The sequence below is a fragment of the Tachypleus tridentatus genome, chromosome 3 (assembly GCF_004210375.1).
Source record: "Tachypleus tridentatus isolate NWPU-2018 chromosome 3, ASM421037v1, whole genome shotgun sequence".
In the NCBI taxonomy this organism is placed as follows: domain Eukaryota; kingdom Metazoa; phylum Arthropoda; class Merostomata; order Xiphosura; family Limulidae; genus Tachypleus; species Tachypleus tridentatus.
In genome coordinates this window covers 69,339,248-69,345,247 of record NC_134827.1, presented here as the reverse complement: position 1 = coordinate 69,345,247, position 6,000 = coordinate 69,339,248, and positions in this window count along the sequence as shown.

Here is a 6,000-nt window from a genome sequence, read left to right as displayed (position 1 = left end):
ACGGTTGCGTGCGGTCTGATCGGAAATCCTACGCAGCCCTGGATAATCCCAAATATAATTCCGCATGTAAAACCTCTGACGACTTTAGAATGTTATTTGAAATTTTCGTTTATGTATAAACATTTATTCAATAAAATATGGTTGAGGCAGTAGACGTCGCAGTGGTGGTTCTATCCCGAAGGTGACGTAACCGGATGTTGCGATCTTTTGCGGGCGTGGTCACACGAGGTCTGCCAGATCGTGGACGGTCACGAGTTGATCCATGTTGCTGGTGACGATTCCATAGACTTGTGATGGTGCTTGGGTGGACATTCACAGCTCTGGCAACATCTGATCGAGATTCGCCTGCTTCCAAGCGACCAATGGCGTTGTTGCGTTGTGCTTCAGTCAGTCTTGGCGTAACTGTATTGCGTGTCAGTGGCTTAACACTGAGCTATGGAAACCGAGAACTCGTCACTTTTATAGGGATTTTGCACATGTTGCACTTGCAGAACATGCAGATCTCTCAAACAAATTTATTGGACACGCATGCGTTTTGGCGAAAAGTCCGATGTTTTCCTCGGTTTTCAAAGTGCACAACTTTTATTGTCATTTTGGTCTGACAATCAGTGCCTAAACACGTGTAACATCACATACACTGAGCTTGTAACGTTATTACATATATTTCTCTTTAAAATAACAAAAATATCCCTTTTGCGTTTCTTGTTTTGAAGAGTATATATATACATTATGATTCACGTTTTTCTGTTTTATTTTGAATAATATATACATATATTACTGTATCATAATGGTGGAAAAAAATCGTGTAAGTGGCTTACAGAAGATCATCTCTCTCAGTACTGGTATTACGTCTAATCCTGTGCTTAGTGAAGTTTGGGGTTAGGAGCAGATAGAAGTGTTTAATACTCACTTCAGCAATGGTGAGAACTAACTGCTCAAATGTATTCAAAAATACGAATATACTGGTTGGATCTTTTATAGAACTCATGTATCTAGTGTCATTTAGTAGATTACCGTTACATTACGCCGTTCTTTCGTTGCTGTGCCTGTTTAGCCATAACCCAGGGATTCAATAGGAAGTCTGCGAACTCACACCTTTAAAAATCGGGTTTCGAAGCTTGTGGTTGGCACAGCACATATAGTATATTATGCAGCTGTGTACTTAAAAATAAACAAAAAGTACCTGATTAAACAGACGACTCGATCAAATACAGTATTTTTCTCAATAATTAAAAAATGTTGTGATCTATTTGTGAAAAAGTTTTATATATATATATATATTGGCAATATTAACATTGTCGAGGAAATGGTTTTTTTAGCTTTGATGATTAAAGAACTATTTTTATGTGATTCATTTGTTATGTAATTGCCATTTCTTTTTTTTTTCCAGTAAGAAAAGATATTTTCCTTTCACTAAAAATATGTTTTTCGATGTAATATCACTAGGATTCAGCCAGAAACAAAACCAAACATGTATTGTAATAAGTTTTGTTCTTTTCTTCTTATTTCTATATCCAAATTTATACTTTTGTATTTGATATATTAACATATTTAAAATTAGTTGTACAACAAGCTAAAAGCTAACCCGAGAAGTGAAGGTAGCATATAGGTACTTCTATTATTTTTGCGAAATAATTTATTAGTTTTCTGAAGATACACTGAGTGAAACGTATAGTACATAGGGCTATGTCTTTCGGTTTTGTTTTGTTTTTCTTGAACTGAGGAACTTACAACTGGTTGATATAATAAATGAATCAAATATAATTCCGCATGTAAAACCTCTGACGACTTTAGAATGTTATTTGAAATTTTCGTTTATGTATAAACATTTATTCAATAAAATATACATCTCTGGTGTTTTAAACATAATTTTTTGTCGTTTCAAATGATCAGCCGTTTGTAGAAAGTGCTGCTACCTCACGTAACATTTGTACGCATCGTCTGTACGCATCTAATTGCTGACAGTTACATTAGATTGCTTGATGAGATTGATACGTTTGTTATGCTGACAAAACACGTTAGTTTCCAACGTCTAGTTAGACTTCGAAGTAACTTAGGTTTTAATAAATTGTTTTCACATTAGATCATCAAACTGGATTATCTCCGCGATACCATGGGCTGGTTTATGGGGTAAGTGCTACGTTTTTATCTGTTTAGGGAATATAATTTCAATATTATTCGTACGACCAGTGGGACTAAAATGTGCCTTTATATTTTAATACATATCGGCCAACGCTTAGAGTATGTCGCCTGTACTTACTACTGCTTAAAACTGCAGAATTTGCAGAAATAAATAACATCTATAAACTATATAAACGTATCAAATTATTTTTAAATATGGTTTTTGTAAAGCATCAGTGTCATTTCTGCTTTGCGCACAATATTTCCATTGAGGGTCTGGTTGCTGTATACACTTTAATTTTAAATAAACATAATTATATCGCTTAGGCAGAGAGGAATTATAATAAATTACCTATTTTCATGTACTTACAACTTTATGAAATACAATATAAAATTAATTCATTTCTTTCAGTTTATTTCGGTAAGTACCTTTATTTTATTAATTGATTTTATGGTAGGCTCCAACTTGAAAATAATGATAGTGTAAATAAAAAACAATACATTTTTAACCGTTTTCACGAACCACGATACTGATTTGTAATGGGGATTGCAAGGAATTGCGCAAAACTCTATCACAACGTTCGAGCAAAACGTGCCTTAAAGAGTAAAGATTCAGTTTAAACAACACTTTAAAACCTTTGCTATTAATTGCTAAGTCTTTACTCATGTAAAAATACTGAAAAAAACGCGTACGTTAGACTAACAACGAAAAGAAAATCTGCTCAAAACGGCCCGTTTGCAGTAGTAATGATCCTCTTGCCAGCCTGCAACAAAAACTACATGGTATATTGCAACCAGATCTTATGTAGAATCCTAGATAAGATAGTAGGAAGATCGTAGGAGTATTGAAAGGTCGATTTATTTCTTCTATGTGTTACATAAGCTAAAAAAACAATCTAATGTAAATGATGTTATCGTTAACCCCTTTCAAGTTCGCTTTCTTACAAATATATACATTCCTTTAAAAAGTTTAAGAACAGGGTGAAACAGGAATTACTAGCCATTAACAGATTGCTGTAACATGTAGATACTCAATGCTTTATACATTTTACAGTCATCTTTAGCGAATCAACCTCTGTATTATATATGAAATAAGGAAGTAAAAAATATTTATCACATCGTAGAATAATTGCTTTAAAAAACAGTAGTGTTGGTTTGAAATGATATCTTTTACTTATGCTTTATTTAAAAAGACTTAGTTAGCGCTTAGTGGGAATAGCTATGTACGTGCAATCGGAACCTGTATAACAGTTCTACGTTCAGTAAATCCGTACAGCATCAGACATGAACTTGGTTCGAGACTGTTGATAGTTTCCAAGTGAAGCCTTTGTATTGTCCTTAAATATTTGTTGCTCCATCATTTCAATTGCCGTCTTATTTTCGTGCGTTAATTCTGCAGGACTTCAGAACCAGAATTTTCAGTTGAAGCAGATCTTTTCCAGCCGAACTTTGACAACAGCATCTTGTGAATTGTTCTGTTATGTACTATATGATAGCACAGATCTTGTGAAAGAATAACCCGAGTTGCGTCAGTTTGAGACCATCCCAGCTTCCGTCAACTCATTGCAAGAGTCCTCTGAGAATGTTTTTGATGACATTATCAACTGTTGTTTTAGAGAGGTAGTTGTCAGTTACCTTCATTCCCTTGTAAGGAATGACACTTTTTGCTTTTTTGTATGCACTCACTTATGTATTCTAGCAGACAAACATATTAATTGCAAACAAGTAGAACAAATTTCAGAAACTTATCATGATCTGTAATATATCCTTCAAGTATGACCAATCTATGATTTGTTCTCCCTATAACTCAGTTCATACATGTCTGTTACTTTCATCCATCCCAGCGCTTTCCGCCTCTTTAGCACTTGTTCTTCACATGCAGACGTTTGATTATGAAAAAGTAAATTAACGGTTTTTGCGCTACTGTCCTTCATAAGGTAAGTTTTTGCACAGTCTTTGTGCGTAACATTTTTGCAGTGAACGAATTGGTTACAGAACACTTAGTCATTGCCAAACAATATATAAGTCACTTGCAAGGCCGAATTAAGAATTTTATTGGCCCCAGGCTTTTCAACTTTCAGAGACCCCTTTGAGACAGAACCTCTACATGCAATATATTTATATTCATAGCTTGAGGACCCTAATTAGTGTGAGGCTCTGAGCTTCAGCCCGGTAAATCCATCCGTTAATCCGAGGTTAGTCACTTGTCGTCAGTTCCATGTTTCCGAAGAAAGCTTTCTTTATTACAGAATCTCATATCTTTTGTTTTAGGAGATAATTTTCAAATGAAAGTGAGCTGATGCTGATGTGTATTAAGAACAGAATATAGTTGCTTGCAGACATTTGTTTGTGGACTTCGTGCAGAGCTACTCGAGGGCTGTCTACGTTAGCTGTCCATAACTTTGATATGATACACTATAAGCAAAGCAACTAGATAACATCACCACCACTAACTTGTAGGCTAATCTAATCGAATATTGGTATTTCACTGTCGCTCTTATAATACATCTACCTACCTGAAGTAAGGACCGCAATTTTTAAAAATTTAATTATTTATTTTTGTGGTAATGAGGCATGAACCTCGGACCTGCAGTTCGACATGCTAATCTGATTAGCCTAGGGTTAAGATCCTGCACCCTCATTAGCCCAGGAGTAGGAAGTGTCACATCGTAGCTTGGTCTGACATCCTGCATTGTAATCATCCAAGAACTAGGTGTCACGTGGCAAATTGACCTAACATCCTGTACTGTGATTAGTCCAGGATTAGGATGTATCACATGGTAACTGGACCTAACATCCTGCACCGTGATTAGCCCAGGATTAGGCAGGAACCACTGTTTCCATGGTGGTACTCTGGTGCCTTTTTCCAAAGTAAAGTTTCTGAAAGTAAAGTCTATTCAGTTAATTCTTCCCTCTGTCTATTAGGTCACTCTTATAACTATATTACTTTCTATCACAACTTGTAAAGAAAATAGCAAACGTTTATCATGAAGCATTAAAAACTAGGGAAACAGGCTATCTCGACCTACAAAGTCAACATAACATGGTTACTAAACTTCAAATGTTTTGTTCTGTAGAGCTAGACATTCCAAATGAGTGCTAAATTAAACAAGTGCACAAGTGAGGTATCTTAAAGCAGTAACTCGAGGCGCTTGTATCTCAAGACTTCTACTTTTTCACTGCGCAGAGAAAACAAATTACGGAAAGTGTTTCAGAAAATAAACTGTTAGTAAACTACGAGATATGTATATCTGATTCTTTGTTTAGTCAATTAGTGTGACTGTAATAAACTATGAGTTATCTCTAATTCTTTGTTTTAGCCCACACTATAGTTGTTAGTGTGACTATAGTAAACTATGAAATGAATTTTATTCTTTGTTTTAGCCCACACTACAGATATCAGTGTGATTGTAGTAAACTATGAGATACATCTGATTCTTTGTTTTCGCCTACACTACAGTTATTAGTATGACTATAATAAACTATTGAATGAATCAAATTATTTAGGTAAGTCTATGCTGAAGTTACTTATGTGAATATTGTAAACCATTAAATTAAACTGATTCTTTGTTTTAGTCCATTTTGTTGCTATATATATGAAATGCGAAACTATGAATGAATCTGATACTTTATTTTACTCACTCATCAATAAAGCCTCTGCCCTCTCGTGTATCCTTGTGTACTATTTAGCTTCTGTTAATCAGCCCAGAGAAAATGGCTAAAGGAGGAAGCCTGAATTTGCGTGTGACGCTTTTCACGATTATTATTTCGACGTAAAAGCATCAATTTATATTCGTCAATGCCAATTTAATTTCATCATTTTGATGGTAGTATGACTTCTTGTAGTCGCAAGAGTGAGTTGAAATCGATCCATGTCTT